The 12622-nt window shown below is 35.5% G+C and overlaps 1 non-coding gene across 1 annotated transcript; it reads left to right on the forward strand.

Annotated features, from left to right (window-relative positions):
- The first annotated feature begins 11476 nt into the window (after nucleotides 1-11476).
- Nucleotides 11477-11548, forward strand: TRNAT-CGU (transfer RNA threonine (anticodon CGU)). Its single transcript has one exon. It is a non-coding gene; the product is annotated as a tRNA-Thr (tRNA).
- The last annotated feature ends 1074 nt before the right edge of the window (nucleotides 11549-12622 follow it).

Genomic DNA, 12622 nt, shown 5'->3' on the forward strand with positions numbered 1-12622 from the left:
ACGCACATGATAGGTGCTAAGATATGCTCTCATGTTACTAGACCGTGGAAAGGATTCATGATAATACTCACAGAGGAGTAGGGTGATTGTTCAAGCCATATGAGCCACATATACCAGAGAAAGAAAGAGTTGATTAAGAAGGATCTCAATACTAGGCTTCCTTACATTATATTTGATACCAGATAGGTATCCTTTATGACTGTGCATGCATAAGCACAAGTGAGAAGATATTATCCATTTGAATCAAAATGTTATGTAAGAAATTCATCAGGTATAGTCCCTTGTTGAGAATTTAGGGAAGCAAGTGGGAAGTATTAATCCTAGAGTTATAACTCAATTTCAAGGACATAATTATAGAGCTCAATTCCACAGGAGGTTGTAAATAAGAGAATTTGTGATAGAGTGGCTTCACGAATAATGTGTCTCGTTCAGAAAGTATGCAATATTTTGTGATTCAACGCTTTGGTTAAGACCATATTTATGTAGGCCTCTTCAATATGGATGTACATATACAACAAAGAATATAATGCGGTGTTCATAATGATGTACTAAGGAGTGACTTACTTGATGACTTTAGATTGACAGGATAGTACCTTAATTAATGTCCCTCTACTCCACATCCAAAACATACATTAGTACTATAGTGACATACACCCAAATGACATCTCATACAATTCACACAACGAGGATTAGGCCCGTTAAACTGACTCACCCCACCGACCTAATATTTACCCTTTTTGCATAAGTCATAAGAATCCCTCTTATTTTTCCTCCAGGCATTCATGGCGGGAGTAACAATCTCTGTAACAGTTTGCTCTATGGGTCTTTGGAATTCCCTGATCCTACCACCCCTAACACGCTCCTGAGCATATTCACAACATGGCGAAAAAATGTTCTCGCCTGCATATCGGGCAGACATAGCTAGGTGTACCCAACCTAGGGGCATTCACGGTGGGAGTAACAATCTTTGTAACAGTTTGCTCTATGGGTCTTTGGAATTCCCCAATCCTATCACCCCTAACACGCTCCTGAGCATACTCACAACATGATGAAAAAAATTTCCCGCCTGCATATCGGGCAGACATGGCTAGGTGTACCCAACCTAGGGCATTTCTTCTTCTTATGCCCCCTCTTTCTATAACCATAACATATTTCAAGAGTCTTTCAACACATTCCCAAATGGCGTTTCTTACAAATCAAACATTCCGGCTTATTGGTACAAACAACCCTCTTTCGTTTCTTAGGTGCTCTTACCACATGATCCGGTGGCACGATAACATTAATAGGAACAAGGACACTTCCCTTAGCAACTGGTTCTTTCAATACCTCCTCGCTGCCTCGAACCTGTGGGTTACTCATATGGAAAATAAGACATGACGAGGAATTTAGCTTCCTACCTTGAGCTCTATCGCACGAACTGGAGTATCAAAGAAGTGTGAATTTTCTAAATGTCCAAGTAGCCACCCCATTATAGATGTGGTCGACAACACACCGATAAGAAGGACTCTACTAGACACGGCTCTAAGACATCCTAGGACACTTTAAAACCTTAGGCTTTGATACCAAGTTTGTCACGCCCCAAACTCGGGGAGTGCGACCGATGTTCAACCGAGTAAACCCGGCTGAGCAAGCCTGTTAGATTTCATTCTACCCAAACTCATTCATGAAATAATAGGAGATGTACTCCATTAGTCAAATACTGAAAAGATTTCATTAACAACTTCCTTTTTCATTCCCATTAGCAGCTTCCTTCATAATTTCCAAAATATTACGAGTTTATAGAATTAATGAAAAACATGATTTCCAAATACCAACATTTCTAGTTCAATTCCCCAACATCAACCACAACCCACGATCTGTCTACGGAGCCTCTAAATACAATAGAAGAGTAATATGGAAATGCCAGCAACAAGGGCCCGGCTATAAAAAGTGTACTACTATAACTGATCAATGCCGCCTGCTGTAGAACCACCTGCATCCATTAAAGATGCAGCGCCCTCGGCAAAAGGGACGTTAGTACTGTCGAATAGCACTAGTATGTATAACTAAAAGTCCCCTTTCAAAATAGAATGCCCATATAAGAAAAGGCAACACATAGAAATAGCAATTCACAATCAGCAATATCTAAATGTTCAGTTAAAACATAATAATTTTCAAAATACAAACTTCATATACAATTTTGGTCGCATAATTGGTCGCAGAATCGCATTCTGGCAGTCTTTGGTAATGTGGTCATAACTTCTTGTAGGAATGTCCAAATGATGAACGGTTTGAAGCGTTGGAAATTAGACTCAAAATTATTTAATTTGATAGATAATACACAATATAACTCTTCATATCAAGAGAGGTATGATCCTTTGAAGTTAAGTCTTGTGCGAACTCACTTGAAACTTTATTTTATCATAAATATTTCAACTTGACTTAGCCATGGGGCTCTTCTTAGACCATAAACCATTCTTAATGCACCTAATACATATATTATCATGATAAATTGATATCATTTGTATAATAGTTCTTGTATACACACAAAATAATATAATTAGCGTACATCGACTTTCTTAATAGCGCTTAAGTACTTCAAAATTTTCCGGGGTGTTACATTCTCCCCCACTTAGGAACATTCGTCCTCAAATGTTTTACAAGTCCCTTATAAGAATAGATTTACCATCACTTTACCTCTAACCATTATACATAGGCATTTATGACTACATCGGTCTTATACATCCTTTCCAAAATTTCAACTTACTTATGGACCTTAAGATTTGGCTATCTTTACAAATTCTTAAAACTTTCGACAAAGTTTTCCCTATAATTGGGCCTATACACCTGTCAGATAATCACCAAAACCAACCTATCAACATATCCACAACTTGGCATAGCATCACCATGTATATCAATATCACAAATCTCATCATTACAGGCATTATATTATCAAGAGTGATATCTCAACATGAGCTGCACATATTTAAATCGTAACACATAGAAAGTATCTTTCAAATCACAATCATTTGACTATACACTCAAGTGAGAACATTTTATTTCCTTAACACTTTTGGCCCTCAAGGTGGCCTCCTCGACTTACAGACTTCGCCATAACATATTAACGGAGGCAATCTCAACTCCCGGACTTTTCTAACAAGGATAGTAAATAGTTTCTCCTCACCATCCAATTATCCATTAGCTTCACCTTCTTAGACATAGACACATGAAACACCGGGTACACGGAGAACAATAATAAGAAAATATCATACTCATAGTTTGGCCTATTTCCTTTCAAGATTTCATAAGGCCTAATGTGACTACATATACTTTATCTTTCTTAACAATTCACATAATATATTCATAGAGAAATCTTTAGAATAACCCGTTTACTTTTTTCCATTCTAAATTTCTACACCGAACACCCAAACTAAAATTTTGGCGACCTCCAACAATTAGTCTAAGATGTGCTAGCTTGAATATGACCATACAATTTTCTATCTAATATATTTGATCACGGGATGATGCTTCTTCTTTGACATGTTTGAACCTTCATCCTCATAGGTTTACTATAAATAGGAACAACGAGGTTCGAGATTGGGCTGGAATTGTTTTCAAGATTCCATCAATGTGCTGAGCAAAGCATCTCAGGAGGTTATATCCTAAGAGATATGAATGTTACTACCAATAGCGTTGGCATGGTTAATCATTGTGATGACATCATTGATTCGACAAATGAGGCATAGAGTTTCCTAGTAGGAATTGATAATGTAGGAAAAATATTCATAATTCTGAGATTTAAAAGAAATGAGTCATGAAAAGGACAACAATAATTGTTTCATACCATATGTGCCTTGTTCGGCAATAGTAGGCCTCAAAGAGAAATAGTTAAGTACGTGACACCAGTCGTCTCCTGAAAGGTAGGGAAAATCCGTTTAACTCGGAACGAGAATATTCTAGCACCCTGAATGTGATATGAGTTTCAAAATACATGAAGTTGCATTATGCTCTTAACAGTAACTAGCACAAGGAATATATGCCACAAGCCTACAAGGATGAAAAGGAAGTTGAACACTTGTGATATTATTATCATTCTGACAGCTTAACCCCTTTCCGATAGTTGATCATATATGAGAGAACTATAGATACGATGAATTTGTCCTTCAATTCAATATGCTCATCACAAGGCCGCTTAACTTTCAACCTCACACAAGTGGAATCATGTAACTAGGACATCTTAAAGTTGGGATGAAATCATGTATTGGTTAGAGAGAATGAACACTTTGCTATAAGCTATGAGCTATGAACACTTTGCCATAACAATTGACAAGCTGCAATACTGGACCACTTCATGTGCAACTACAATACTAGTAACAATCTTAGTTACTCACTGAGGCAGGATCTAGGTGGACATGAAAGTTATACTGAGATTGGCGAACAAATAGATCTTCCTGTGGTGAATTTGTGAAAGCCTCAAATTTCTCAGAAGCTTTATGTAGACAAGTGGCCCTTTTCAATTGACATGTACGCACATGATAAGTGCTAAGTACTTCGAAATTTTCTGGGGTGTTACTGGTGGCGCCTAACATTTCACTTGCTAGGCAAGCCAACGTTAGAATAATATTAGCCATATTTAAACAATTTTTAAATTTATTAATAACCAAGAAACAAATGACGAAGTAAGGTCTGAAATGTATTAAATAATCCATAAGAATAACGGTGTCTAAATATCATCCTAGAATTGGTATCACAAGTGCACGAGCTTCTAGATACAAATAAAGGTTTGAATAAAATAAAGTTGTCTGAAAGCAAATACACAGCTAAAATAAGATAGATGGGGACTTCAGAACTGCGGACGTTGTGCAGTTATGCCTCAAGTCTCCTCTGAATAGCTGAAATCCGAGCAAGTCTATGGTACGCCACTGGGACCAACTCCAAAATCTGCACAAGAAATGCAGAGTGTAGTATCAGTACAACTAATCCCATGTCATGGTAAGTGCTGAGCCTAACCTCGACGAAGTAGTGACGAGGCTAAGGCGGGTCACTTACATTAACCTGTGCGCAATATTAGTAAAACAACAATAATAGAAATAAATCAGGTAACTCATTTTTAATAGTTGAAGCCAACTCAGCAGTCATAATCAATTATTGTTTCAACCAATTCCCCTTGGAGCGTGCAACCTGCTTTCACAATACATTCATTTTCAACTCTCCAATATATTTGTTTAATCAAGTATCTATCTATCTATATATAGACTTTTTAATAAGTCTGTTGCGGCGTGCAACCCGATCCTCCAATATAGACTTTTTAATAAGTCTGTTACGGCGTGTAACCCGATCCTCCAATATATTCATTTCAATCAATTCTGTTGCGGCGTGCAACCCGCTCCTCCAATATATTGATTTACCAATTCTCATTGAAGGAATTGCCCCAATAAATGCAAAAATTAATAAAAACTTTTAAGACAACAAGCATGGAATAATTATGATTTAATTATGAGACAAACAATGACAAATAGCAATTTATTAAGAAAATCAGGGAGAAAATAGGCAGTTTAATGTTTAATATGTTAAACGTCAAGTAGCAATTAATGCACATAATTCAAATAAGCATGTAGCAATTATTACAGGAATTCAAAAATTAATATTTGACAAAGAATAGGAGAGAAATAATTATTATAACAATTAATTCGTGTATTAAAATAAATTTAGTATTTTCAAATAATTATGCAAACAATTAATTTGACGACATATAGACACTCGTCACCTCGCCTATACGTCGTTCACATGCATTTCACATAACAAATAATTTAAGGGTTCTATCCCCTCAAGTCAAGGTTAACCACGACACTTACCTCACTTTGTAATTTCAATCAATTACTCGACCATATCTTTTCCTTTTAAATTGGACTCCAAAAGCTTCAAATCTATTCACAAACAATTCGATATACTCAATACAAATCGTAGGAACTAATTCCATATGAATTTACTAATTTTTCGGATAAAAATCCGAAATTCATTTAAATATTCGACAGTGGAACCCACGTCTCAAATCTCAAAACAACTTACGAAATCTTGCATCTAAATCTGAAATAAGGGATGATTATAGGCATGGATTTATGAAATATAAATACTTTTGGTTATAGAACACTTACCCAATTCAAAATCGTGAAAAACTCCTTTGGAATAGCCAAAATCCGAGACTTAAAACTCAAAAATGAGTAAAAATGGCTAAGACCCGATTTTATGTATTCTGCCCAGCATTTTCGCATCTGCGGGCTATATTTTTGCACCTGCAGCCACGCATTTGCGAGACAAAGCTCGCATTTGCGGAACATGACAGCTTGTCCAGTGGCCGCATTTGCGCCCAAAAATGTCGCACCTGGGACATCGCAAAAGCGCACTAGTGACCGCAGAAGCGGTCTTCCTCGCAGAAGCGGCTCTTCCATCTCGGATACGGTTTCGCACTTGCACTCATTTCTCCGCAAAGCGGAGCTCGGCAGGGCTGTCCAATATCGCAGAAGTGACTGGAATTCCGCAGGAGCCACCACGCACCTGCGCACAAAATGTCACAGAAGCGACTGGAATTCCGCAGGAGCGACCACGCACCTGCGCGCAAAATGTCGCAGGTGCGACACACCAAAACCAGCACTGGGCAGCAGGTTCCAATTGCTCTGTGACTCATCCGAGCCAGTCGGGACCTCATCCGAATATTTCAACAAGTCCAGAAACATACTACGGACTTACTTGGGGTCTCAAATCACATCAAATAATATCGAAATTGCAATTCACACCTCGATTCGGACTTAAGAGTTTTAAACTTTTCAATTTGTAAATCGCGTGCCAAAACATATTAAATGAATCTGGAATGACTTCAAATTTGGCACACAAGTCCTAAATGATATAACAGAGCTATTCAAATTTCCAGAATCGGATTCCGGCTCCGATATCAAAAAGTCAGCCCCCTGTGGTGAAACTTGAAAATCTTTAGCCTTTAAATTACTAGTTTTCGTTAAATGGTCATAACTTGAGCTAGAGACCTCCAAATTAAATTTCGCGCATGCGCTCAAGTCCCAAATCACGATACGGAGCTACCGAAACTGTCAAAATACTGATCCGGGTCCGTTTGCTCGAAATGTTGACCAAAGTCAACCTAATTGAGTTTTAAGGCTCTATTTCACATTTTAATCCATTTTCCACATAAAATTTTTCGAAAAATTTTATGGACTACACATACAAGTCGAAGAATGATAAATAGTGCTTTTCGAGGTCTTAAAACACATAATTACTTATTAAATTTAAATCATCACAAATAGCAACCTTCATTATCGCCTCAAAAGGTCAGGTTTTAGTGGCGACTTTGCCGAGGTCGCCTCTAGTAGTTACTAAGTTTTTATTTTGAAAATTTGCTCAAAAATAATTTGTAGCGACCTTTAAATACTCGCTAGCACTCGATCCCAACTTTTTCATCAGTTAGCTTTAGCACTCCTTAAAAAACATATAATGTAATTCTTATATTACAATCTAGTTGTAATTGAAATTCTTGAACCATGTGAATAAAAGATAAAAAAATTTGATCACTTTGTTCCTTATGGTGGAGTCTTAAGGTTGCCATAACAAGAATACCAGAGGCTTAAGATCTAGTATTTCCTTAAATATATCAGTTGTAATACATATACTACCTCCAAAGTAGATTATAGTTGCCTGATACTCGAACAAAAAATATGTTGAGAAATTAAACATGCTTTAGAATGTTAAACTGTACAGAGAGAAAAGTTTAATATATAACTAGTGCAAAGTGTACTAATCTCAATATGTGCACGAGAGATCCCTGGTCCTTATATATTGATATCAATGTGATGCGACCCCTAGCTGTAAACAACGCATTAGTCTCAATATATGCATCGATATCAACATTATCATATAGTACTTCATAAGTATTGTAGCAGTGAATATGGCAGCTGTAATAATATGAGTGAAGTATGTCAAGGTACTGTATGCTCTTGATATCTCTACCTTTTAAAGAGTTTTTGGATTACTTAAGTTGCTTCTCTTGTTAGTTCCTAAAAGGGATTGATCTGATTGTATCTATATTTGTGTTCATGTTTTAGTATTGATCCATGTACTCGGTATTATAGAAATTTTGATCATACCCTCTATATTCATGCACATGTATCTATTAGCTCTAGGTGAAGGATCGACAAATACTTTAGATACTTCCACCTATCAATGCTTGGAAGTTACCTTGAAAACGTGAAATTTCTGATTAGTTTATGACTTATTCAAAAAAAATTGTATGAATTCAAGAAAATTAAGTGTACAATAAAAACCTCATTGGTTTCTTTAGCTACACCAAAAGTCCAAAACCACCACTATCATAGCAAATCACTTCTATTCCTGAATGAACTCTTCTATTGTGAATTTTCTAGTTCAACCTACAGAAATAATAAAGCACTTTGGTGTAAAACTCTTGGTTTTTTAAAATTATGCTCCGTTGTACTAACTTTTGATTTTGTGCACCTCGCATCTCGACACAAACTACAGTAGTGATCGACGTAATAAAAGTTTAGTTACTGAACAAGAACAAATTCAGATCCTATACTAATTAGAACCTTATCTTCTTTAATTAGTTCTCAAGTATGAAAAAGTTATTATCCAATCATTAAGTTCTCAAGTGAACACTAATCATATTTTAAGCGTTGTCTCTAAATTGCTTATCTTCTTGTGAGAATTGCTCATTGCTTTGGAATAATGTCGTTAAAGAACAAATGGTATGGCTTATCTAACTACATGTTACTTGTCGATAGTATAACATGTACCAGTGAAGTGGGAAAGAACGTACTCAAAAGTCAGCAAATGCATGTTCAGATATAGGCAGTTAACTTTTCATACTTTTTAGATTCTTATAATATTCTTGTTACAATGGGAAAATTTTGATTTGAATAAAGTTGATGGTGTTATCCGGAGTCGACCCACGTGATGTATATCCCAATACATGTTATAATATTTTAGTTGAATTATCAAATATTTGGCAAATCATAATTCGTACTTCTTGGCTCTTTCAGTACAGAAACTTGAGGGAGATTAAGCTAGCGTTTTGCTATAGATTCTCAAATTTGTTTTGAAAAATTTGATTTGGGTTAAGTTTGGTTTGAAGATGAAAATGTGTTTGGAAATCAGTTTTCAAAATATATTTCACTTTTTTATTTGAAAACATATGAAACCTCACTTATATCCACAAGTTCTGAAAATTATTATAAATACCTAACAGTACCTTCATCAATAACATTCATTATCGTTATCACAAACTATAGTCATGAACATAAATAAATTTGGTATAAACTTATTATTTTTGTAATGAATTACATAATACACTATCAAATGACTGAAAAGATAAAACAGCATTGTTACAAAATAATAAATTGTGGGCTCTTTTATAAAATATAAAAGTTTGGGGTAATTTTTAAAAAATTTTAAAAATATAATAATAATATTTTGGGCCAAAACCAGCTTTTAGGATTTGGAAATTTGTCAAAATATGGATAAATTTTATGAACAAACATGTATTTGCCAAAAAGAATTTGGAAAAAATTTAATAAAATTTATGGCCAAACGGGTCCTAAGAATTTGAAGGATACAGAGCATGAAGCTAAGAGAGTTGGTGTGAATTAGCAATTGCTCTCCATGTGTGCTTTATAGACTGCTTATATATGGTAACGGTCATAGATTATATACCATTTGTAAGGATAGTGAAATTATATATAACATATTGCTTACCGGTGATTTTTGATTGTCGATGACAGTGTTCTTCATCAACTGGCATTGAAGGTGGACAAGGACTAGGATGAGTTTGGAGACAGTAGTTTGAAGGAATTATGTATTTTTTAGTATTCTGTATATATACAATAAAAATGTAATGTGAAGTATTGGATATCTTATTTGTATTAAACTTTTAGCAATAAAAAGTTCATGCAATTCTATTTGATAATTGATTGTTTGTTTTTTAGTTCTCTATTAGCATGTCAATGGGTTAGAGCAAATTATAGATGTAACTAATTTATGAAAACTAGGTTAATAGTGGGAATGTATTAGATTGGGGAAAAATGTGTTTTAGTGGCGACTAAACTTTCACAATAACAAATGAAATTTGTGGCAACTAAAGTTCAAGTATTTGTGGCGAGTAGAGCTGCTGCTGAAGCTGCAATAGTATTTGTAGCGATAATGGTTGCCACTGCAAATCATTCATTAGTGGCGACCTGCCGCTAAAAGTCAGATTTCTTGTAGTGAATGTGACGAAAAATCAGCAAAGCAGAATAATTGGTTGATAATAGAAAATAATCAGTAATATGTTCGAAATCATAGGCAACTAATTACTGATTTCTGCATCTTTTCAGTTATTGGCAAACATCGAGCCAGAAGCACAACGACAGTGAAACCATGACACAAACAATGATCATAAGCATTTATGAGATAAAAAAACTAGAGTTGTATATGTATAAAGTTCCAAATACGCATCAATTAAAACGGAAAAATCACGAAGTTAAGAACTAATAACACCCAACTAGGAAAAGGTTTTTTGGAAAAGGAATTCAAAGACAACTTCAGTCTATCATGTTTTAAACAGTGTTTCAAAAGGCGTGGGCGTAAGGCGAAGCGTTTTACATATGCCTCAGCGAGGCGTAAGCCCCATAGATATTTAATTTTTAATATTTTATAAAATAATATAATTACAGTAAATATTTATAAACAGTTAAAATTGCATAAAAAATGAAGAAAACCATAAATATATGAAAAGAATATATATATATATATATATGCTTCATCCCCACAAAAAACTAGACAAAACAATCTATTATACGCTACTTAGAAGCCGCAGTAACTTGAGTCGAAAAGAATCAAGTTTTCTACACGGAGGAACAAAAATGATGACTAACCTTCAATTTGAATTTTGAACTTGCTGCTACGAAGGAGAATAAAGTTCTCTTTGTATTTGTAAAAAAACTGAATATTCGTTGCTTTTGGGAGATATTAGCAGACTAGCGGACAAGATAAAGAATTGAAAAAGACCATGAATTGGGGCACAAAATCAATAAAAAAGGTCTTGACTTTTAAATTTAATACATTTTAGTTCCTTTTTAAAACTTTTGAGTAATTACCAAGCTGAATTTTAAAAATTTGGGTATTATATGAAAGACTTATTCAACAAATTTTGTTTTAATTTGAAAAAATCTATGGGGCTTACGCCTCACTAAAAAAATTCGCCTCAAACGCCCGGGCGTACGCCCCGAATTGCTGGGCATACGCCTCTTGAGACTTTCGCCCCACACCATCGCCCCGGGGCGTTTTTGGTGCGCCTCACCCCAGGGCTTGCCCCGAAAACGCCTTTTAAAACACTGGTTTTAAATGGATCAAATGCCGTAGAATTAGCACAGCAAATAAATGTTCCTAGATAATTCGACAGAAGAAATATATTTAGAAAACGAAATGCCAGTCTCTTGCCTCCATAGCATAGTGGTATTGCGTTTGCCTCGTAAGCGAAAGGTTGCGAGTTCGATCTTCGCAGGGGGCCTTCTTTCAAGATAAATTAATTATTAAAAGAGATGGGTTTAATCTGCCAACTGCCTAACAATCACAAATTCATTCTTTTTTAATGTATATAGGTAAGTGCATTTTTCTTCTAAAACATGTGTAATACGTACATATAATAGGCCGAAACTGTTGGAAAACTGTCACGATCCAAAATCCGCATGTCGTGATGGCGCATATTTCAATACTAGTCGTGATGGCGCATATTTCAATACTAGGCAAACCGACAACCTCAATAAGCTACAATTTCTTTTAAATTTGAAAACATAATATATAAATTTAATAGAAAAATCTCACATACTAATGTAAAATACACTCTCTAAATCCAGTGTCAATCAGTACATGAGCATCTAAATAATAATAAAGTCTGACTGATAAGAATATTGTCCGAAAAATGTAGAACATCACAATAACTGAAGGGAAGAGAGACAAGGTCTGCGGACGCCAAACAACTACCTTGATAGTCTCCAACAGATAAATCACCAAGTCTAGCAACCGTAGTATCCGGGAGCACCTGTATCTGCACACGAGGAGCAGAGTGTAATATGGGTACAACCAACTCAATAAGTAACAAAACTAATCTCTGGGTTGAAAGTAGTGACAAGCTTAGCAGGTACAGTCCAGTATAGAAATAACGGTACAGAAATGTAGGCATGCTTTCAAGTTCAACAGTTAAACTCAGCACAGGTAAAAATAGATCAATTTTGAACACTATGAGGAATATTACATCTATGTATCTACATGCCAATGTACATACCGTATGTGATGCACATTAGTGAAAACTTCGTGTACTCACAATCTAAAAATACTCAATCACTCAGTACTGTATATGGCCAATCGAGCCCAAGGAAGATCCATCCCTCATATATATGTACACATCAATTGACAGTCAGTCGCCCAGTACTGTATAATGCCAATCCAACCCAGAGGAAGATCCATCCTCAAATATCAATAATTCGGACAAGATCCATGTCCAGAAAAAATTCATCCCTCAATATATAAATGCTTCGGGCAAGATCCATGTCCAGGGAAGATCCATTCCCCATATATATATATA

The sequence above is a fragment of the Nicotiana tomentosiformis genome, chromosome 4, assembly GCF_000390325.3.
Source record: "Nicotiana tomentosiformis chromosome 4, ASM39032v3, whole genome shotgun sequence".
Lineage (NCBI taxonomy): Eukaryota > Viridiplantae > Streptophyta > Magnoliopsida > Solanales > Solanaceae > Nicotiana > Nicotiana tomentosiformis.